At 34.9% G+C, this 25,635-nt stretch overlaps 1 pseudogene across 1 annotated transcript in view; it reads left to right on the top strand.

The window, feature by feature from the left end:
* The first annotated feature begins 10,529 nt into the window (after positions 1-10,529).
* LOC309843230 (GTPase NRas pseudogene) overlaps positions 10,530-25,635 on the top strand; it is a 94,052-nt pseudogene continuing 78,946 nt past the window's right edge. Inside the window, exons 1-2 of the transcript in view lie at positions 10,530-10,610; positions 14,141-14,689. The product of the transcript in view is annotated as a GTPase NRas pseudogene (transcript). The remainder of the gene's footprint in view (positions 10,611-14,140; positions 14,690-25,635) is intronic.

The following is a 25,635-nucleotide window of genomic DNA, read 5'->3' as shown; positions in this document are numbered from 1 at the left end:
GATGACTGTTTTGGGGGGTTGTGGACAGAGCTCATTTGGGAATTTGGGAAAAAATTCAGCTGAATATCTTCAGAAACAATATTTTTGGGATATTATACTATATTGCTCCTATTTCTTCTCACGTTTAATCTTTCAGTGTCATTCCCTTTTTGATTTCTCAGAATGGTTCACATGATAAAGCCATTTTTATATATCTCAGAAACAGTTTCCATTTTTATATTAAATTATTTTATATAATGTATTTATTGTGATAAGAATGGGGGATACATGTTTAATATTACCCCACAAAGTTTGAGTCTTATTTCAAAAGGTCTTAATTTAAAACTCTCCTTGAAGTTCATGCCATTCATATAAGCATGAAACATATATGTTAACCTCAGTACCATGATTTGGGTTGAGGTTCCTAAGGAGGCCATATAAACAGTACTTCTCCCTTCTCAGTTCTACAAATCAAGGCAGAGTGGGGAAAGAGTGGTAGATGGGGCTTAAATATAACCTTTATTATTAGTAAAAGCTAAGTAAAAGAGAAATCCTTAAAATGAAAGTCAAATGGACTTGCTAAGTTTTTAGTTGAGTTAGAGACTTTATCCATGCAGTCAGACAGCTTGGACCAAGAGACCCCCTGCCTGCCCTTGGAGGTGTAAGAGGAAGCTTCTTCCAAAAAACCCAAAACAACAACAACAACAACAAAAACCCATCCCCACAAACACACCAAAAAACCCCACAATAGTACGGAATTGGTTAAACTCTTCCCAAATTCAATAAGAAAATCAGTAAAGAGGCAGAAAGAGACCTGCAAGACTTCAGGATAGGTCTTCCTCTTTAAAACCAATAGTGTTAAACTGATTTTCCTCCCTAGTACATTCACATAATCTTGGAGGCATCTGAAAACTACAGTCAGTCTTTGTCTTATCTTTATTTATTTGTTTCCCATAGAAGTTATTGTCTTCATTTTCTGTGTGTGTACATTTTTTAAAAATCAGTCAGGTATTGAAGTTAACACAGGATTTCAAGTACTGTGTTTTAGAGAACATATTATATTGAAAACGACTCGTTATTTATCTGAAATTCAATTTTAACTGGGTGTCATGTATTTTTACTTGGTAAAATTGGCAATTCTAATTTCAAGGGATTTTACTTTGGTTGAAAAATATTAGAATTTATCATTTTTTGCTATCCTCATAAATTTCAACATGTTTTATCCTCAAGATTAATTGTTTTCCCCAGCTGCTAAAAAGCCATGATTGTAGGACCTAAAACCATAAACCTCCAAGAAGAAAACATAGGCAGTAAGCTCTTTGACATAGGTCTTAAAATTTTTTTTGGACCAGTCTCCTCAGCCAAAGGCAACAAAAGCTAAAATAAAAAAATGGAATTACCTCAAAACTAAAAAGCTTTTGCACAACAAAGGAAAATATCAACAGAACAGAAAGACAGTCTACTGAGTGGGAAAAGATATTTACAAATCATATATCCAAAAAGAGGTTAAATACAAAATATATAAAGAACTCACATTACTTAATATAAAAAAAAAATCTGACTGAAATTGGGCAAAGAATCTGAATGGACATTTTTCCAAAGAAGACCTCCAGATGGCCAACAGGCACATAACAATATGCTCAGCATCGCTAATCATCAGAGAAATGCAAATCAAAACCATAATGAGATGTCACCTCACACCTGTCACACTGGTTATTATCAAAAAGTCAAAGAATAAGAAATGTTGGTGAGGATGTGGAGAAAAGGGAAACCTCAAGCACTGTTAGTGGGAATATAAATTGGTGCAGCTACTAAGGAAATCAGTGTGGAGTTTGCTTAAAAAATTAAAAATAGAACTATCATACAATCTACCAATTCCACTTCTGGCCATTTATCCAAAGAAAACAAAAACACCAGCTCAAAGAGATACATGCACCCCAATGTTCACTGCAGAATTATTTAATATAGTTAAGATATGGAAGCAACCTAAGTATTTATCAATAGATCAATAGATAAGGATGTGGTATACATATACAATGGAATATTACTTACCCATAAGAAAGAATGGAATCTTCCCAGTTTAACGACAAAGTAGATGTACCTTGAAATTATAATGCTAAGTAAAAAAAGTCACACAGAGAAAGACAAATACCACATGACTTCACTTATATGTGAACTCAAAAACACAAAACAAATGAATGAAGAAAACAATTCACAGGTCCAGAAAATAAACAAACCATTTGTTACCAAAGCAGGGGAGTTGGGGAGATAGGCAAAATAGGTGAAGGGAATCAATGGGTACAAAATTCCAGTTATAAAACAAATAAGTCATGAAGATATAATGTACAGAATATGGAACACAGTCATTAATATTATAATAACTTTGTATGGTGGCAAAAGGTAACTAGACTTATGGGTATCATTTCATAAGTTATAAAACATCAAATCACTATGAAGTACACTTGAAACTAATAGGATATTGCATATCAATTATACTTCAGTTCTAAAAGTGCCACAGATTTGGAAGTTAGAGGTCATTACTATACCCTAAGCTCTAGGGGTGATTCTTGACAAGTCTAATTCTGTTGAGGTAACCCCATGTCACTTAAGATAGTGCTTGATTCCCATACCTAAAATTTTGCTCCAATCAGCATATAGCATTTCTTGGTTCACCAGGAATTTTTTTGGATGAACTTATGATCAATTTCAGGGGTCAGATTGATTCAAGATTCAAGAATTATGACATAAGCACCTAGGAAAGAAGATTTTTAAATTTCTCAGAGAATTACTTATAGTCAGCTTTTTTGTCTTTTTAAAAAAAAGATTTTATTATTATTTTCGAGAGAAAGAGCAAACACAAGCACAAGCAGGGAGAGGGCCAGGGAAAAAACAGACTTGTCGTTGAGGAGGGAGCCTGATGTGAGACTTGGTCCCAGGACCTCAGGATCATGACCTGAACTGAAGGCAGACACCTAACTGACTGAGCCATCCAAGTGTCCCACTTTCTAAAAGATGTAATATAAAGGTGTGAAGCCTGGAATTGTCAGTCATTTTGACACCTTGGATATATGTATCCCCATGTTGATTGCAGCATTATTACAACAACCAAGACATGGGAGCAACCTAAGTCCATTGATACATATAAAATGTTATTTAGCCATGAAAAGAAGAAAATCTTGCCATTTGTAGCAACATGGATGGACCTTGATGGTATTATGCTAAGAGGAATCAGATAAAGAAAGACAAATACTGTATGCTTTCATTTTTATGTGGAATCAAAAGAAAAAAAAAACCCCAAAAGCTGAACTCACAGATACAGAGTATAGATAGTTGTTTGCCAGAGGCAGGGAATGGAGGTTGGGTGAAAGTGGCAAAGGAGGTCAAAAGGTATAAACTTTCACTTGTAAGATAAATAAATCATGGGGATATAGTGTACAGCATAGTGACTATAGTTCATAATTATTATGTATTTGAAAATTGCTAAAAGACTTGATCTTAAAATTTCTCATCCAAGAAAAAAATTTTCTCTGTATGGTTATGGGACAGATTTATTGTGGTAATCATTTCATAACACATAAGATATGAAATTACTAAGTTGTACACCTGAAACTAACATAATGTTAATATCAATTATATCTCAGTAAAAATTTATAAAAATACAAGTACTGATCAAGTTTAGGAAACAGCAAAATTACTAATAACAGGGATGAAAGAGTGAACCTCACTACAGATCCTGTAGACATTGGAAAGATAACAAGGAAATATCTCCATAAATCTCCATGCTAACTTTGATGAAACACACAAAGTCATTAACAGATACAAATTTTTAAAATTTGAGACAAAAGGAAATAAAGCCCTGAATCAATATGAACAAATGCATAAAGTCTTTCCCATAAGCAATGGTATAAGACTCAATGGCTTAAGAATTGATTTCAACCAATGATAATTATATGCAATCTCTTCCTGAAAATAGAAGGGACAATTCCAATTTATTTTATGGAGCAAGTACATGCTGATACTAAAACCAGAAAAAGGCATTATAAGAAAACTGCAGATGACCATTCCTCATGAACACAGACACAAAAATCCTTAACAAAATATTGAATTTGAATTTGGAAAAATATAAAATGATAATTTCATTGATGTATGTGTGTGTATGTATGTATGTATGAATGATGTATATATCAGAAATTAAACAGTTGATTTAATATTTTAAAAATAATCAATGCTGGGACACGTGGGTGGCTCTTTGTTGAGCATCAGACTCTTGATTTCAGCCCAGGTCATGATCTCATGGGTCATGAGACCCAGCTCTACATTGGGCTCTGGACTTAGTGGGGAGCCTACTTGAAATTCTCTCCTTCTGCCCCTCCCCCAACTTGTGCACTCATGCTCTTTCACTCAAATGAATAAATCAATCTTTAAAAATATATAAATAAATAATCAATGGTATTTGACCATATAAATAGAATGAAGACAAAATTCAACATTCATTTAAGTTCAAATTTATCAGCACATGAGACTTAGAAAAAACTTTATCCAATTTGGTAAAAGACATGTGTGAAAAACCTCCAGAAAGCATCCCATATAACAGTGAAAATCTGAATGCTTTCACGAAAGACTGAAAACAAGGCAAGATAACCGTTTTCTTTACTTGTACTCAACATTGTACTGGAGGTTCTACACAGTGTAAGAAGTGAAGAAAAAAGTAATATAAAGATTTGAAAAAAAATTAATAAAATTGTCCTCAGATGACATGATTATGTATGTAAGATATTCTAAGGAATCAAGAACAACAAAACTGCTATAAAAAATAGTGAGTTTAACAAAGTCATAGGATATAAAATCAATATTAAAAAATCAAGTGAAGGGGCGCCGAGGTGGTTCAGTGGGTTAAGCCTCTGCCTTCAGCTCAGGTCATGATCTCACAATCCTGGGATGGAGCCTCGCATCAGGCTCTCTGTTCAGCGGACAACCTGCTTCTCCCTCTCTCTCTACCTGCCTCTCTGCTTACTTGTGATTTCTCTCTCTGTCAAATAAATAAATAAAATCTTAAAAAAAAATTCAAGTGTATTTGTATCCTACAAAAGAACACTTAGAAAATAAAATTTCAAATAAAACATACTATTTGTAATGGCATATAAAAACACAAAATATTTAGGGATAAATTTAACAAAATATATTCAAAATATATAGTGAATAATTTAAACATTACTAGGACAAGTAAAAGGAACCTAGTTATGGAAGACTCATCATGGTTAAAATGTAAATTCTCCCCAAATTAGTCTACAGATTTCAATACACGCCCAATAAAATCCATCAGTCTTCTTCTTTTCTTAACATTGACAAACCAATTCTAAAATTTGTATGAAAATGCAAAGAACTAATAACAGAACAATTTTCCAAAAGTGGATTATATGCCCGATTTTAATACTTAAAAGCTGCAGTAATCAAGATGTTATAGTATTAATGGTGTAAAGAGAAATGTATATATCAGTGGAACAGAATGGGGAGCGCAGAAATACACAAACATGCTCATAGTCAGTAGATTTTTAAAAACTGTTTGAAAAACTGAAATCGTGAGAAGATAACATTTTCAACAAATAGATATCTCTATGGGAAAAAAAAATGAACCATAAACCTTACCTCATAACATATATGCAAATTAACTCAAAGCTTAAAATATTACATTTTAAAATTTCCAGAAGATAATATAGAAGAAAAATCATTATAATTTTATTTAAGCAAATGTTTCCAGGTGGAATGCAAAAAAAAAAAAAATTAGGTAGATGATAGACAGACAGGCTATCATTAAAAAAATGAAAAGGTGACTCACAAACTAGATGAACATATTCACGTTGCATATCTAACAAGGAACTTCTATCCAAAATATAAAAATAATTCTTCCAAATCAAGAAGAAAATTAGAATCTCAAGTTTTTTTTTTTAAAAAACGGGCAAAAGATTCGGATAGATATTTCACCAAAGAAGATACATGAATGACTAACAAACACAAGAAAAGATGCTCAATGCTTCTAACCCTCAGGGAAATGAAAAGTAAAACCATGAGATATTGCAATAGCAACTAGAATGTCTAAAATTTAAAATGTTGGAACTATAGGTGTTGACTAGGATACAGAGCAACTAGAAGTTCCATATACTACTAATTAGGAGTATAAAATTGAATACACATTTTGGCAATTTGACAGTTTCTTACCAAAAAAACTAAGCAATTCTACTTCTAAGTATTTACCTAAGAAGTATAAAATGCCTTGCACATGAATGCTCAAAGATTTTATTCTCAATAGACAAAAACATGTAAACAATGCAAGCGATTGGATAAGCACAGTATACTTGTATCACGGAATATTTTTCTGCAATTAAAAACGGATAGTACGATGATACCACAGCTACATGAATGAAAGAACTAAAGAAATTGTGTGCTGTATTATTTCATATACACAACATTCTAGATCAGGCAAAATTAGTCTATAGGGACATAAAGCATACCAGTGATGTGTGGAGTAATCAGTAGGAAAACTAACCGTAAAGGAGCACAAAGAAAGGTTTGAGTAATAAAAATGTTCTATATCTTGATTGTGGTGATGATTACACTGATGCAGTTAAAGCTTATTTAACTGTTATTCTAAGTAAACTATACAAAAATTATAACAAAAAAAAGTAAAGAAGAAACATGATTAAAAAGGCCTGTATCATTCAAAAACCATACAAAAAGAAAAAAAAGCAGTATGATTTGGGATTAGTCCCTTTTTCTCTATACGTCTTCATTTTTTCTGTGTTAATGAAGAAGTGTTAAACTAGAAAGGCTTTAAGTACTGCATTACACATTTCTAAGGAAAATCTTCGTTTCTTCTATTTCTTTTTCCTTCAGAGGAGAAAGCTTAATACAGAAGACAGAGGTTTGTCTTGGATCCAGGGAAACCAGGATAAATATTGGGATCCTCATACATATTAGTTGTCTGAGCAGGAATCAACATCTCATGGTTACAATTTATTCATCTCCAAAGTTAGGATAAAAATCTATATTTGATACACCGATTGTGAAAAAACAAATGATTCAAAAATGTATGAATGTCTTTGACTCTTACTAGCTGCCTTTCACCAGAGAAAATTTCAAGATCCAAAACTAAGAACAAAGTTAAATAGAATTCCTCCAGAAATCAAGTATGTAGCCTTATCAACTGAATCCTCCAAGGAGGACATTTGAGTTTCTATAAGAGATCCTGTCTTCTACTAACTGCCTTTGCAGATGCTCTGAGCACACCACCTGTCATGCTGTTCAGGGTGAGAAGACAAGCATTAAGGAATGGCACAATAGTGGGAATAAGATAGGCCATCCTAGGGGAGCCTTCACTCTGCACTGGTTTCTCACGCTGAGTACCCTTAGACAGCTGAGCCACATGAATCTTTTCTTACTCTCTGACTCAACTGGTAGACTCCCAAGTGAGCTATAAAAGTTATTTAGTGCACTTTCTTGGGTATCTCAAACGTATAGTTAAGTTCAAGAAATTCACATTAAAAAAAAAAAATCCTACTTTGATTTTGCTTTCGTTCATTTTTTTTTTAATTAAAAATAACAAACAAAAATTCCCAGTTACTAGCCCTGAAATAACAGGTAGAATACTTTGGTATATTGAGAGCCTACATTACTCAGCCTTATGGGAAGGAAAATATGACATTTTCTTAAAAATACAATATTTTCTTTATGGACAAAGACAAAGTTTTACCAGATCACAATGGGACAAAGAGTTTAAATGAAATGTCAATGACATACCAAACCAGATGAGAAAAATGTAGATACCTCTAAACTCAACCACCACCTACGGGCATAGAACATTTCACAACCTATGTATCAACCAGCCACTGCCAATGGGGTAGTTTAATCAACTCCTCTAGGGCTAATTTAAAAGGGGTAAACATGAGCGAAGCTTTTATTAATGCTTCCCTTCATCACAAAAGCAATTTCCCACTGTCATTTGAGCTTTTTATGATGGCCCACTACCAGCAGAAGCCATTTCAGTTTACCTCTGACTGTGCACCAAGCAGAAAAGAAAACAAATCAAATAATTAAAACGGTCAAAATATACCATTTGAAAATCGCTCAGTCCTTTAAAACATTTATAAAAGTACCCCCCTCTTTTTTTTTTTCTGAACAGAGCAAATTGTGAAAGAGGAACAGAGCAATGGCTTTCTTCTCTTCTCCAAATGTGTCAGGGAATTCTAAATATTTTCTTTTCTAAGAATGTGAAATGATCTTCTAGCATGGTTACTAACCAGCTGTTGCCTATCTTCATCTTCCTATTTCTAGGCAATATCTCTAGTCATAATCTTGTGTGCCAATGCTTTTGAGAATAGAATGCTTTCTGTCTGATTAAAAAATTCATACTGGTCTCTCATGCTGAGAAATGAAGATTATTCCTATTCAGGCATAAGAGGACTCTGGCAGAAATAGGGTTAATTTTCTTTCCCCTGAGCCAGTAGCTCCCACACCTGTCAACCATCAAGGTCAGGCTTGCCAGGAACCTGGGAGTGAATAGGCATGGGCGCAGCTGTAGCAAATTAGTGTATCCTGAGGAGGTCCAGCATAAAAGATGTGAACTCTTGCATATGTCTCTATGGGGTTTTGACTGATCCAAAAACTATGTTGCTATGGGGAATCAAGAGTGGTAGGAGCCTCAGAGACTTTACTACAGTCTTCCCCTAATAATACATGATATGTAAAACAGTATGTGTGCCTTTGTTGGTGTGGTGTGTGTACGTGTGTGTATGTATGTGTGTGTCTATGTATTTTTATAAGGTTGTGATTATAGCAAGTAGCAACACTGATTACAATTTTTTAAACCATAAGAAATTATTTAGAAAAAGATATAATAATGATTAAAATGGTCTTTTGGCTATCTCCATCACTAGGTATGGAAACCACATAATTATTGATGAAACAATATTTAATGATTTTCATCAATGCTCTTTCTCAAAAGTACATAGGTATCACAATGCAGCAATCATATGTGCAGATGTTTTAAAGAATGTGACTAAAAAGGAATAATTTGGGAAAAGAAAGGCACTTGGCCCAACTGTAACATATCTTAGTGTCTGTAGATGCCAATTTCCTTGTTATTTGGAAGTCTAAATTCTGACTTTGTTTGTTGTCTTATTTTTCAATGTGAAAATATCCAAAGAGTTATGTCATAATTGAGTCTCTTGTATTCTTCCATGGTTATAAGATGTTCTAGGACTTTGAGCCCTGCCCATTTTGGGGTTTGTGTATAACACAAAAAGAGTAGAATTGTAGGAAAGATAGAAAGGTTATATGGTGAGAAAAATATAAAGCGTGAAGGGAACATAGAGAGATGCTTAAATAGTACTTTACATTCCTGCACTGATTCAATTTCTCTAGTGGAATGTGAAGTCAATATTTCAAGCAATAATAGAATGAAAACATTACAGAATGCTGTGTGTTCTCTTTGCACTTAGCAGGAACTACAAGAAAAGTGGGGGCAGAAGGATACATCTTAGTGATTCCACAAAGCTGGTGCATATTCTCAATAGAGGAGCAAAAAAATCAAATACATCTAATTGCTTGTAAAAGTTAGGCCCATTGACTACAGTTTAATTACAGTCTACTGCCAAATCCTACATTAGCATAAAAAGTACAACCCTAAAGAATAAAATAAAATGACATTTTGGCTGAGCAAAAGTTCCAGAGTCCTACAGGGTCATGATTTAAGGCTTCACACCCTGTAAGGATCATTAATAGCAAAGACACAATGAAATAGATTTTGAAAAAAGATGGTCTCCCAGGGCTCTCTATTTAGATGTGAAGTTTTTGAGGAGGAAGAGGGCAATTGATGCAATAAGCATCACATTTAGCCCAGCACAGCCACTCAAACAGAGTAAACAAAAACAACAGCAAAAACCAAAACCAAAAACTATCTAAACTATTATTCAACAATTTAAGAAATTTGCAGAGATAACTGATTTAGAGACTTCTCAATTTATCAAAATACGTCAAGCATCTTAAGAAAAGGAGTTGCTTTAATCACAGTGCCTATTTTTTTTTTAAGATTTTATTTATTTATTTGTCAGAGAGAGAAAGAGAGAGAGAGAGCACGGACAAGCAGGCATAGAGGCAGGCAGAGTGGCAGAGAAAGAAGCAGGCTCCCTGTCGAGCAAGGAGCCGGATGCGGGACTTGATCCCAAGATCCTGGGATCATGACCCAAGCTGAAGGCAGCGGCTTAACAGACCCAGGTGTCCTCACAGGGTCCAATGTCCCCACAGTGTCCAATAGCCACAGTGGCTATTATTGGACATTGCACAACCAACCTATTTGGTAAGGACCGAAAGAGTGTGCAAAGTCCTGCTGAGCAGATCTCACTCTCCAATGGAAAAGAGAGGCAGGGTCCTAACGGACTCTGCAACACCAAACTGACAAGCAGAATACAAAGTTCATGCCCTTACTTTCTTCCCTTTCCATTGAAACTGATTCATGATTGCCACCGCCCAACTCTACCTTTGACTTTTCTTGAAGGATGGACGAAGTACTTAAGAAGGATGAAGTAACTTGTTTCTTCCCCAAGACTGCCAACACATGCTCACTGCAGCATTTTGTGGTATGTGTGTCTTTAGTCACCTCAGGATTTTCACCTGAGGAGCAACTTATTTCCTATGTGCTTGTGGAAAGGCCCTGAGGATTTTATTATTATTATTATTATTATTATTATTATTACCAGTTGAGTTCCATATAAACTATTGACATAAGTATGCTCCACTTAATACTATTTCTTTCCCTTTATGGAATACCCCAATTTAGTAGTATAAACCCATAACTGAATAAAGGAAATGAATCTCCATATTGGAATTTTGATCTCAAAAATAATTTAATTCAATAAACTGTTCAAAGGTAAGAATTTATTTGATTGATTAATAATGGTCTTTAGCCAGTGGTAACCAAAGGATATCTGTAATAATCTCCTACAGAACAAAACAAATGTTGACAACATCAACAATTTAATTATCTAATGATGACCAGTGCTGCCACATAAGGTAAGTGTAGGTGTGGTCACTCTTTCTAGTAGTTATCACAGTTGTGATATTATCCCTTCTGGTGGAGGACTAGAGTCAGCAGTCATGAACGAGGCCCTCATTTATCTGCTCAGTGCTGATACTAGTTTTAGGTAAGAGAAACTAGGAATTACTAGTGTACACCAGGTAATTAAAATCCATTCAGGTAACTTATAAATGCAAAAAAAAAGTAACATTGTCTTTTTTTAACCTACAATTATTTGTATATTTTTCTCAAGCTTAGATTCTTTTTAATGGGAGCAGAAGGAGCTAAGATGGATGGGATGTGATTTGATATTTTATTCTATTTTTTTTAAAGATTTTGTTTCTTTTAGAGAGAGAGAGAGAGAGCAAATGGGCAGGGAGGGGCTCAGGGAGAGAGAATCTCAAACAGACTCCCTGCTGAGCATGGAGCCCAACTTGGGGCTTGATCCCAGGACCCAGAGATCATGACCTGAGCTAAAAATCAAGAGTCAGATACTCAATTGATTGAGTAACTCAACTGCTCCTTGATGGGCTTTAAAAACATCAATTAATGATTATCTTTTCTATTTTAAAATTGTCTTTCTGGTGTTATCTCTACCAAGATGGTATCTGGACATACCATGGGGCAACAAAAAAAAGGAAAAAAAATCCCTCAAATTGGGGAGCAGGCTTCTCTAGGATGTCTCTTGTCCCACTTGGCTGCTGTTCATCTTTCTGTTATCCATTCTTGATATTGTGGTGATGAAAGTCATGCTTACATCTCATTTTTTTCCTCTGCACAGTCAGGGCCTAGAGGTCCCTTTGCTTCTACAGATTCCACTACTCTGATGTGGCCATACCCTAGACTTTTCTATCACTGCTGCTCTGCTGAATCTCAGCCATATGTTCCTTTGAGCCCTTCCTTAAGAAATACTCTCCCTAACTAATCAGTGACTTCCTGTTCTCAAGTAAGGACACAGTGGCTTTGAAACACTTCACTCTTTATGCCCAAAATGCATACAGGTAAGGGTGAGAGTATGGTAGAGTATAGTCTGTGGATATTTGGCCCTCTCCCCTCAGCTCTGTATGTCCCTCTTGGTGTGAGACATTCAGCAAAATGGCCTCCTCCTTAGCTCCAAAAAATTGTGGGGCTCCTTTATTTTCAGCATTGCTCACATATACATATATCCTCTGAGGTTCTTCTATCACTACCCAATCTTCATCTTGAGGTTTATCTTCAGGTGAACTAGATTGGGGGTGGAACAGAAAACTAGAGACACAGCATCTGATCTTGTGCTCTTTTCTCCTTCTTTCTCATCCTATCCACTCTATAGACTCAGATGTGTCCTCTCTATAATATCCCAAGATTCTTTCTATATAGTAAAATAAAAATCCAGGTTTCCAATTTTTTTAATGTAAGAAATATTGGAATATATAAATTCTTTTGTCTTTCTTCTAAGCCTAGATTACAAAACTACTGTTTTATTGGGATACCAAATCTCCCATTCACCATACACTTGACATCTTTGTTCCAGGTTTCATGACTCTTCCCTGGATCATGGAAATGCTTTAATGCCTGGGTAGTTAAGTAAGCTATAATTTAAAAGAAATACAAAATATATGATCTTATCTTTTAAGAATATTACACTCATTTTCTAGCTCAAAAATAATGTAAAGTGAAATATAAAGATTCTGGCATATTTCACAAACCAAAGGAGAACCTTCATCTTAGCCTAGAATTGCCTGGTGCCAGGGTTCAAAACACCATGAGAAACCTCATCTATATTTTCTACCTTACCCTCCATGTCTTTTTATGGCTTTTATATTTTCATCTGTTTTACCAGTTTTTTTTTTTTTTTTTTCTGGACCAGCGTTCTCTATATCCTTGTCTAAAAAATGGAAAACACTATTAAGCTTTCCAGTTTTTATATTTCTTTTTCAAGAATCCAGTTTTAATGGGTCTTGGAACACCATTGCCTATTTCTCTTTCCAATTCATTAACCAGAAAACTTTAATTTCTCTAATTTGGATCATCACCCTATCTTTCACTTATCTTTTGGTCAAGGGAACAAAATGGTATAGCATAAGTATAGAATCATTCTCCATATGCGTCATGGGAGTGAGATTTCTTTTCCATGCCTATCTCTAGATAGATAGATAGATAGATAGATAATAGAGATATTCTTCCTAGTATTTCTATTGATTTATTATTTATATTTACTTATGAAATAAGCATGACACTTTCTTGTTCAGCTCTAGAGTATACATGGTGAATTATTATCTGAGTAAAACTTCTTTTTTTTAATTTGAGGGCTTAAACCTTTTATACTCACCCTCCTTCTGAGCTTTCCCAGGTAATGTCTCAAGATATTTTAACAAATTACCTGTAATTAAAAAAAAAAAAAAGAAAATTTCTTGGTATTATTAATCTGTTCCAGGGTAAAGGTCATAGTTTTCAGGATTTACTTTTTATTCCTGCTTCCCAGGACTTTGAAATTTTTCAAAATCAGTGACCTATCTAGGATATTTTTCCCAATGCATACTGTTTTAACTAATATATCTACCTTGCATTTTGCGATCTTATATATTAAGCTATATCTTCAATAATAATATTTATTATGAAAATGAATTTCTGCTTTAGCTTGCTGACATGATGAATGATATTGGGCTCCTAATATCAAGCCATCTTTGCATTCCAGTTATAAGCCTTGTATGCGCTATGTTTGTTTTTAAAATACTGATAGATTCTAATTTGTAATTAGAATCTAATTTCATTTTGGATTATTCACTAATATTCAAAAATGACCTTGAGGGCTTTTGGTATTGCTTTTATAAATACTATCTAACTTTGACAGATGTTGATAGCAATGTTCTGCTGATTTCAAAAAGATATTGCAAGCATTAGAGTCTTAGTTCTTTGCAATAACTTAGAGTTTAGATTAAAAAAAAATGGGATTAGCAATACTGATTGCTTTAAGTGTTAAAATAATTTGGACTTAATTCCTAGTGAAGGCTGTTCATGGCAGTTCTGTGGTCTCAGCATTTTCCCAGTTGTGGTCCAAAATCCATCTGAAGTGGAGGCAGCAAATTTCAAAGTTCTTGCTGGTGTGAATAGAAACTGGTGGTGGTTGGAGCAGGTGATGTTGGGGAAGCTGCACTGACAATCCAGCTCATCCAGAACCACTTTGTAGATGAATATGATCCCACCAGGGAGGATTTTTAGTGAACACAGGTGGTTATAGATGGTGAAACCTGTCTGTTGGATATACTGTATACAACTGGTCAAGAAGAGTACAGTGCCATGAGAGACCAATACAAGAGGACAGGTAAAGACTTCCTCTGTGTATTTTCCATCAATAATAACAAATCATTTGCAGTAATTAATCTCTACAGGGAACAGATTAAGCAAGTAAAAGACTCAGAGGGTGTACCTATGGTGTTAGGAGGAAACAAGTGTGATTTGTCAACAAGGATAGTTGAAAGAAAACAAGCTCATGAACTGGCCAAGAGTTATGGGATTCTACTCACTGAAAACTCAACCAAGACTAGAAGGTTGTTGAAGATGCCTTTTTGTACACTGGTGAGAGAAATATGTAAGTATCAAATGAAGAAACTCAATAGAAATAAAGATGGGACTCAAGGTTGTACGGGGTTACTATGCATGGTAATACAACAAATGCTTTTAAAGTTACGGCTGCAGCATCCAAATCGGCAAAGAAGAAGTCAAATTATCACTCTTCGCAGATGATATGATACTATATGTGGAAAACCCAAAAGACTCCACTCCAAAACTGCTAGAACTTATACAGGAATTCAGTAAAGTGTCAGGATATAAAATCAATGCACAGAAATCAGTTGCATTTCTCTACACCAACAGCAAGACAGAAGAAAGAGATATTAAGGAGTCAATCCCATTTACAATTGCATCCAAAACCATAAGATACCTAGGAATAAACCTAACCAAAGAGACACAGAATCTATACTCAGAAAACTATAAAGTACTCATGAAAGAAATTGAGGAAGACACAAAGAAATGGAAAAATGTTCCATGCTCCTGGATTGGAAGAATAAATATTGTGAAAATGTCTATGCTACCTAAAGCAATCTACACATTTAATGCAATTCCTATCAAAGTACCATCCATCTTTTTCAAAGAAATGGAACAAATAATGCTAAAATTTATATGGAACCAGAAAAGACCTCGAATAGCCAAAGGGATATTGACAAAGAAAGCCAACGTTGGTGGCATCACAATTCCGGATTTCAAGCTCTATTACAAAGCTGTCATCATCAAGACAGCATGGTACTGGCACAAAAACAGACACATAGATCAATGGAACAGAATAGAGAGCCCAGAAATAGACCCTCAAATCTATGGTCAACTCATCTTCGACAAAGCAGGAAAGAATGTCCAATGGAAAAAAGACAGCCTCTTCAATAAATGGTGCTGGGAAAATTGGACAGCCACATGCAGAAAAATGAAATTGGACCATTTCCTTACACCACACACAAAAATAGACTCAAAATGGATGAAGGACCTCAATGTGCGAAAGGAATCCATCAAAATCCTTGAGGAGAACACAGGCAGCAACCTCTTCGACCTCTGCCGCAGCAACATCTTCCTAGGAACAACGCCAAAGGCAAGGGAAGCAAGGGAAAAAATGAACTATTGGGATTTCATCAAGATCAAAAGCTTTTGCACAGCAAAGGAAACAGTTAACAAAATCAAAAGACAACTGACAGAATGGGAGAAGATATTTGCAAACGACATATCAGATAAAGGACTAGTGTCCAGAATCTATAAAGAACTTAGCAAACTCAACACCCAAAGAACAAATAATCCAATCAAGAAATGGGCAGAGGACATGAACAGACATTTCTGCAAAGAAGACATCCATATGGCCAACAGACACATGAAAAAGTGCTCCATATCACTCGGCATCAGGGAAATACAAATCAAAACCACAATGAGATATCACCTCACACCAGTCAGAATGGCTAAAATCAACAAGTCAGGAAATGACAGATGCTGGCGAGGATGCGGAGAAAGGGGAACCCTCCTACACTGTTGGTGGGAATGCAAGCTGGTGCAGCCACTCTGGAAAACAGCATGGAGGTTCCTCAAAATGTTGAAAATAGAACTGCCCTATGACCCAGCAATTGCACTATTGGGTATTTACCCTAAAGATACAAATGTAGTGATCCAAAGGGGCACATGCACCCGAATGTTTATAGCAGCAATGTCTACAATAGCCAAACTATGGAAAGAACCTAGATGTCCATCAACAGATGAATGGATCAAGAAGATGTGGTATATATACACAATGGAATACTATGCAGCCATCAAAAGAAATGAAATCTTGCCATTTGCGACAACATGGATGGAACTAGAGCGTATCATGCTTAGCGAAATAAGTCAAGCAGAGAAAGACAACTATCATATGATCTCCCTGATATGAGGAAGTGGTGATGCAACATGGGGGCTTAAGTGGGTAGGAGAAGAATCAATGAAACAAGATGGGATTGGGAGGGAGACAAACCATAAGTGACTCTTAATCTCACAAAACAAACTGAGGGTTGCTGGGGGGAGGGGGTTTGGGAGAAGGGGGTGGGATTATGGACATTGGGGAGGGTATGTGCTTTGGTGAGTGCTGTGAAGTGTGTAAACCTGGTGATTCACAGACCTGTACCCCTGGGGATAAAAATATATGTTTATAAAAAATAAAAAATTAAAAAAAAATAATAAAAAATAAAGTTACGGCTACAAAAAAGAGCCACTGTCTAGCTGCACCAAGACCCTGGTCTTGAATTCCCTGGAGGAGAAGCATTCCTGTTGCAATCTTCAGTCTCACAAAGAAGCTCCTGCTACTTCTCCAACTTCCAGTATATCAGTACAATATTCTCTATTTGAGAAGTTCCCTGAATAACTACCTCCTCATTTGGGAGGAATGAACACTATTTTCCACCCTGGGTTCTCCCTCAATACATACAAATAAACTTCTGCCATCCCAAGTTTTTCATCTGAAAAGTAATTCATGCTCTGAAACAGAGAACACAACATGAAATTCTGTAGGAAAAAAATGTCTTGAGCTCTAAAGTAGCAACTGCTGTTGCCTTTTTTTTCTTGTTTAATGTTGAACATGGAACGATGTTGGGTTTTGAAGAAATGTCACAAATTACTGTTTTGCTAAGAATATAGTTAAGTTGCCATTTGGTTTATTTATAGTGTTATTGGCTATGTTCTATAAATTGGCATCTGCTTTGCATTCATAAATAATAATAATAATAATTTGGACTTAAATCTTTACCTTCTTTACCTTCATTTTGGGGACATTTCCTTTGTCCACTTTCCCAATTTCTTCTACAGTGACATTTGTTTCTTTATTTAGGTTTTGATAGTTTCTTACTTTTTAACAATCAATTTTTTGCTAGAAAATTACATATTTCATTTAGGTTGTCATATTCACTTCTATAGAATTGAATAAATATTCTCATTTAAAAATATCTTCTATGTTTTTCACTTTTGAATTTGGTAAAAATCATAATAAAGAAAACTTGAATAATATTACTTATTTATTTAAGGGATGAGATATTAAGGACATTATAAGCAAATGCATTTCACGAGTTGATGAAAGCATAATCTGTCATAGGATAAAAAATTTGGTCCAATGAAGTAACATGGATTTATTATCGAAGTTCAGTTTTTTTTACTTACTTGTTGCTGAGTCTCATGTAATTTAACTTCTCTGAGTCCCACATTTTAAAAATCCTTAGGAAAGAATGCCTGCCTTAAAATATCTTGTCAGGACGGGGCGCCTGGGTGGCTCAGTGGGTTAAAGCCTCGGCCTCCAGCTCAGGTCATGATCTCAGGGTCCTGGGATCGAGCCCTACATTAGGCTCTCTGCTCAGAAGGGAGCCTGTTTCCCCCTCTCTCTCTCTGCCTGCCTCTCTGCCTACTTGTGAACTCTCTGCCAAATAAACAAATAAAATGTTAAAAAAAAATTAAAAAAAAAATATCTTGTCAGGATCATTGAAATAATCAATATAATTAGAGCAATAATAGTAGAGTTATACTCTCACAGAGTTAATGCTCAGTAAGTTTCATTTTCACTTAAGATAGAGTTTGGCACTAGATAGAGTTTATTTTAGAAATCTAAGGATGAGTCAATATTTTGCGTGTAAATAAAATTAAATAACAAAAATTAAGTAATCACCAAATGGATAACATCAATACCAATACCTCATCTTAACAACAACAAAAAAATTGTATAAATGATACAGAGAACAATACTGAATTTATTTTCCACAATATGTTTCTAAAAGACTAGTGATATAAAAATAAGTCACATATTTTAAAACATTAAATTCTAATTAGATAAGATATTAATTGGGTTAAATATTAATTATATCAACTAAGTGAAATAAGTTAGATTAAATTAATTAATTAAAACAAAACCTTAACTGATTAAATACATTTTTTTCTTCCACAATAATCTGTGTAAAGTGCAACATCCTTTTCTCGGAAGCTGGATCCTGAGTTAAATCAGAACCTCAGATTCCTAGCTCCATGCAAGGAGACTCTTTCTAACTGTTATTTCCAATGGAAGGAAAAACCAAAAGTTCTACTGATCTACATATCTATTTTTGTGTCAGTCTCATACTGTTTTCGTTACTGTAGCTTTGTGGTGTATTTTGATATCTGGGATTGTGATACCTTCAACTTTGTTCTTTTTTTCTTAAGGTTGTTATAGTAATCAAAACAGTATGATACTGGAAGAAAAATAAACATATAGGAAGGATAGACAGCCTAGAAATAAACGCATACCTATATGGTCAATTGAGTTACAACAAAGTAGGCAAGAATATAATGAGGGGAAAAGACAATCTTTTCAGTAAATGATGTTGGAAAAACTGGACAGCTATATACAAAAGAATGAAAGCTGGAGCACTTTCCTACACCATACACAAAAATAAATTCAAAATGGATGAAAGACTTAAATGTGAAATCATAAAACTCCTAAAAGAAAATATAGGTAGTAATCTCTTGGACATAGCCCTCAGCAAGATATTTATGGAAGTTTCTTCATAATAGAAAGAAAATGGGAAGCAAAAATTAACTATTGGGAGGCTCAGTCATGACCCCAGAGTCCTGGGATCAAGCCTGCAAGATGCTCCCTGCTTAGTGGGGGGCCTGCTTCTCCCTCTCCCTCTGCCTCTCCCTCTGTTCATACTCTCTCTCCCCAACTCTCTCCATCTGTCAATATGTAAACAAGGGAAAATAAATAAATAAATAAATTTTCAAAGAAATGAAACCATCAAAAAAACAAAAAGGCAAACTAGTGAATGAGAGAAGTTATTCGCAAAAGATATATCCAATAAAGGGTTAAATCCAAAATATTTAAAGAACTAATACAACTCAACATCAAGAGAAGATGAAGAAGAAGAACAACAAGAACAACAACAGCAATAAAATATTAAATATTGGACAGAAGACAGGAATAGATATTTTTCTAAAGAAGGCATAGAGATAGCCAATAGACACACTAGGTATCAGGGAAATGCAAAGCAAAACCACAATGAGATACCACTTACACCAGTCAGAATGGCTATTACCAAAAAAATAAGATATAACAAGTCTTAATGAGGATGCAGAGAGAAAGGAATCTTCATGCACTGTTGATAGGAATTTAAATTGGTTCAATCATTGTGGAAATAGTACAGAGGTCCTCAAAAATTTTAAAATAGAAAAACTGGGTATTTACCCTAAAGATACAGATGTAGTGAAAAGAAGGGCCATCTGTACCCCAATGTTTATAGCAGCAATGGCCACGGTCGCCAAACTGTGGAAAGAACCAAGATGCCCTTCAACGGAAGAATGGATAAGAAAGATGTGGTCCATATACACTATGGAGTATTATGCCTCCATCAGAAAGGATGAATACCCAACTTTTGTAGCAACATGGATGGGACTGGAAGAGATTATGCTGAGTGAAATAAGTCAAGCAGAGAGAGTCAATTATCATATGGTTTCACTTATTTGTGGAGCATAACAAATAGTATGGAGGACAAGGGGAGTTAGAGAGGAAAGGGAGTTGGGGGAAATTGGAAGGGAAGGTGAACCATGAGAGACTATGGACTCTGAAAAACAATCTGAGGGTTTTGAAGGGGCGGGGGTGGGAGGTTGGGGGAACCAGCTGGTGGGTATTAGAGAGGGCACGGATTACGTGGAGCACTGCGTGTGGTGCAAAAACTGTTATGCTGAAAATAAATATATATATATATATATATATATATATATATATATATATACTATATGATCTAGCAATTCTCTCGCGGGATATTTACCAAAAGAAAACAAAAACACTAATTTGAAAAGATAATACACCTCTATGTTTATTGTAACATTATTTACAATAGTCAAATTATGGATGCAACTCATGTCCATTGATAGATGAACGAATAAAGAAGAGGTGAGCTATACATATAATATATACATATTTATATATATTTACATTTATATATATTACTGAACCATAAAAAAAGAATGAAATCTTGCCATTTGCAACAACATGGATAGACCTAGAAGGTATTATGTTAGTTAAAATAAGTCAGACTGAGATAGACTAAGGCCATATGATTTCATTAATATGTAGACTCTAAAAAACAAAACAAATGAACCAAAAAAAAAAAAAGACTCTTAAATATGAAGAACAAACTGGTAGTTACCAGAGGGGAGGTGGGTGGGGAGATGGGCAAAAAGATGAAGGGGATTAAGAGGAACAAACTTCCAGATATAAAAGAAACAAGGCATGGGACTAAAAGTATAGCACAGGGAATACAGTCAGTAATGTTTGGAATAACCTTGGATGGTGACAAATGGCAACCACACTATGATAAGCACTGAATAATGTATAAAATTTTCAAATGAATATATTATACACCTGAAACTAATATAATATCATGTCAATTATACTTCAATAAAAACGTTTGTTCAGAATTAAGAGAGTCCTGTTATTCTGTTCTCTTGATTCTCTCTAGCTGTATGTTATGCCTGCTAAAAAAAAAAAAAATAGGATATCTGGATTTGCAAGGCAACCTCCAGTTTTTAAAAATACCCCAAGTTAACCAATGTATGACAAAAAATCACCCAGCTCAAGCAGTACAATTGTGTAATGTAAGATATAGACTGTAGTAGGTTATGTGGTAGAAACCAAGGACCAACAGCATTGCTTGTGAAACAGCAGTTTATCACGTTTCATGTATGGGAGTTTTGTATTATACTCAACTAAAAAGCTAGCATCAATAAAATCTGTACTGTGTGTCTTTTAATTTTGCCATGACATATTTCTCACAAATTTCACATATATGCATGTACATGTACACACATTGATGTGTATTTTTACCAAGTGCACACCCATGTTGCTCTAGTAGCAGGGTCAGGTTGCTTGCCAACTTCATACGGCCACTTGGACCCTAGTATTAATGCCTGATCCTTTGCCAATGTTTTCCTCTCCTCCATGGTAGATTTCCCTAGGTAGGGAGTGGGTGGATAATGTTAACCTTGCCTACCAGCTGGCCTCAATTTTATCAGACAAGTTTCAATGTTTATCTCTTGGATTTCAGAAGCTTTGGTTCCAAAAGAACCTGGATTCATTAAGTAATTTTACTCACTTTCCCAGAGAATGTTTTGTGCTATGTATCATCCATACCAACATATTTATGTACGAGTAATGGGAAGAGGGGAATCACCAGACATACATAGAAATGCTATTACTGCCCAAGTCAAAATGACTTGTTTGTCATACATTTCCATTGTGATGACCTAGATAAAACAAGTAAAATATATGTTCCAATGTGACCAGATGCCCCAATAGCTAACATTTAAATAAAATTTCCCATCACTAAAGCATATATACATTCACTTACACACACACACACACACACACACACACACACACACACACACACACACTGATTTGTTGTAAATTACACCTTCTTATTGTACTGTAAGTTCCATGAGTACAATGATTTGCACATTGCTATATTCCAATATCTAACACAGTTTCTAGTGCATTTTATATATTCAGTAAATGTTTGTTAAATCAATAAATTAAATATGTATATAATAATACAAAAAATTATTCATAGACATATTTTAAAGCAACACTCACATAAAATTTTGTTGGAACAGACTTGGTCATATCATTGATACATTATCTATGGTTGCTTTCTCATCAAAACAGCAGATTTGAGCAGTGGCAGCAAAGACAGTATGGCCCACAAAATCTAATAAATCTTCTGTTGGGCTCTTTACAGACAATGTGTGCTAACCCTTTTCCCAGAAGCATAATCTTTAAATGTATATGAATACACATAAATTAAATGAATATTGTTATTGAATACTATTTTGTAATATCTGGCAAGTACAATAATACTAGAAGCAAATAAAAATAAACAATGGAAAGATGCAGAGTAAGATCAAATTATGAGAAGATACATTTATTTGAAAAACAAAAATTAATTATAAAATTATTACAATTAGAAAATGGTTTCTTGATAGTGAACTAATCAATTAATTAATTTGAAATATATTTTTGAGTGCATATGGCTCACCAGACATTGCATTTGATAGGACATATTTTAAAAGATGCCTATAAAATTTCTTTCTTTTTTTTTTTACAAAATTCCAAAATTTGTCTTTTTATCTTCTTTCTATTATCTTCTTTAGCTTAGACTGCTAACAACTGCTCTTCAAGGACCTCTGATGGTATCCTTTTCTGGAGCATATACTTCTCAACTAATCAGGTCATTTCCCTGATATTTGGTGGTTACCCATTTCTCACATGCATAAATCCCACCATACTTACTGTGCTTTACAAAGTCCTACACAATGTTGTCTCAGTCCGAGACCCCTTCTTGGTATATAGTCCAATGGTAGGGACCATGGGCTTTAAAGTTTGGATTCAAGTCTTGATTCCATCTCTAACTAAATATATGAATTTGAACAAGTTACTTAATCCCTTCTCTGCCTTCATTTCTTCATCTATAAAATGGGAATAGTAATTTATAGCTATGTGATCAATTGCTAAAAATTAAATAATTTACATAAAGTATAGAGAAAAGTCCTTGAAAGCTAATTAGTACTCAGTAACTTAGGCTGTGATTACCTGTGCAATTTCAAATCTTCCAAATTCATATGCCACACGCCAGGATTATTTTTGCAATACTGAACAAACTAAGTCCATAAACGTGATAGCTCTTTCCTTACAATCCTCCCTTTGATATCCCCACACCTGTCCTGCTGTGGTTTGGCTATGTCCTAGTCTGACTTCAGGACTTTGTCCAGGATTATGAAGATCTGAGATTTAACTCTGTAAGTCAGCTGGTTAGCCTGCCCCAGTTTCATGGATGCTGGCAGAAGACATGAGATTCCTAGGTCAGGGACAAAGGTATTTATTACTCGCGGTAATAGCACAAACAGTTCCAGTATTTTCTCTGATTCTCAAAGCTGAATTCTCACAGGATGATGCAAAAAGGGTCTAGCGGCACATGCGGTAGATCATCTTACTGGATAGTAACCTTGAGTTTAGATAAACTGACTTTTATAATGGCCAGAAAGCACGTCTGTCTTTGCTGCCAAGAGAGAGGCTATATAGTCCAAGACCAAAAACAAACCCGCCCTTTGCTCTGGAGTGAATCACCGTTATCTCTATCTTCCAAGGCTATTTTCTGTACAAGGTTAGTTAATTGGGAACAAAGGCACTCAATGTCTCTGCTAGCAAGAGGTTTAGAAACACAAGAGTGTGATGGGACAATGATATCTTAATAGTCTCCATAGAATTCTTCTGTTTTTCCTCAAGATAGGGAGGAAGCTCCTCGAAGACAGATTCTCAATATTTTTTCACCACTTATCCCAATTCCTAGTATAACTCCTCGCACATAGTAGGCATTCAAAAATGTTTTTGAGCAAAATTGAGTCTAGTGTAAATGACATTATTTTTATTCCTACTGTTACTACCATAACCAGTTGGAGAATAAAATTTAAAAATATATCTCATTCATATGAGCAACAACTTATAAATACTTCAGCATTGTGCATACTTCATGAAAAATGTGCACTAAGTATATATAGAAATCTACAAAATGACTTCAATGAAATAAAGAAAGATTCTGGTATATAAAGCTACATGCATAAAGATGGAGCAGCACAGGCTTTGAATTGCAATGAGAAAACATGGGTTTTATTTGCATCTTTGCAACTTAAAAAGCTACATGCTCTCAGAGAAAAAGGGGAAGTCTTCATAAGTTTTTATGCACTTATTCAACGACAACTTACTGATGCCTTAAGTAGGTGTCAGGTCCTTTTTCAATACTGATTATCCGTATTAACCAACCCCCATTATTAAGAGTGTCTCCTTAGAGCAAACCCGTAATTGATACAAAAAAAGCATTTTTTAAAAATTTCTAAGCTTAGGGGCGCCTGGGTAGCTCAGGGGGTTAAGCCGCTGCTTTCGGCTCAGGTCATGATCTCAGGGTCCTGGGATCGAGTCCCACATCGGGCTCTCTGCTCAGCAGGGAGCCTGCTTCCTTCTCTCACTCTCTCTCTGCCTGCCTCTCTGCCTACTTGTGATCTCTGTCTGTCAAATAAATAAAATCTTTAAAAAAAAAAATTTCTAAGCTTAGTGACCATATAGGAAAAATGTTTTGTCTTTGTAATAATATACATGTTATTATGTATCTATTATGTATAATATAAGCAATTATATAATATATATAGCTACATATATATTATGTGGATAGTATCTTATATAATTATCATTCTACTCTTAAAAAGAAGGGGCTAGTCAGAATATAAAATTTGATATCTGTTTTCAAAGCTAATCAAAGCAGATAGTTAGAAAACTCAAAAATGGCATAAATTTGAATTATCTCAGCAAAGGCCAGAACTATACACACCATTTTTCCTTCACTGTGGATAGAGTCTCCTGGAAAAAAAAAAAAAAAAAGGAAAAAAGTGACTAATTAACAATTTTACACCACACAACTAAATGATAATGTTCAGTATTGGTGTAATAACCAGACCCCTGGACAAGACAGTCTCATTATCACTCCCAATAAAATAGCACTTCAGTATTCTGCAAGACTGCCATTACTGTCAAGGATCGTTGGGTGGTGTTTACAAATAGTTAACCAGCCTTCCTCACAGCTGTTCAAAATTGAGGGCTCATGAACACTTATGCAAGCAGAGTAAAATCTTATAAGCACAGATGAGCAGGAAGAGCAGTGGTACACCAAATGCATAACAAATAAGAATTTTAATTCATCTCATCATGAAAACAATAAGAGATGAAGAAAGAGAGGACAGAGGCCCTGGATGCCCAGAATTAGAGACTTAACTCAGATCAACAGTGCCTGTCAGACTTAATGAAGATTGTTTATAAACACAAATTTGGCATATTTTAGAGCTGAATGTAAGAAATAACTGCTGAAGAGCTATTCTAGTTGTGTGGCTGATGTTCGGGGATATTTTTAATTTAATCATTGCTTTGACAATGGGGAATCCAGGCCACAAGGCATTCAGATACTTGTATAATTAAAGTTTCTCTGGGA

This window comes from Mustela nivalis (assembly GCF_964662115.1).
Source record: "Mustela nivalis genome assembly, chromosome: 10".
In the NCBI taxonomy this organism is placed as follows: Eukaryota; Metazoa; Chordata; class Mammalia; order Carnivora; family Mustelidae; genus Mustela; species Mustela nivalis.
The sequence above is the reverse complement of the archived record's forward strand: the minus strand, read 5'-3'. Positions and strand labels throughout refer to the sequence as shown.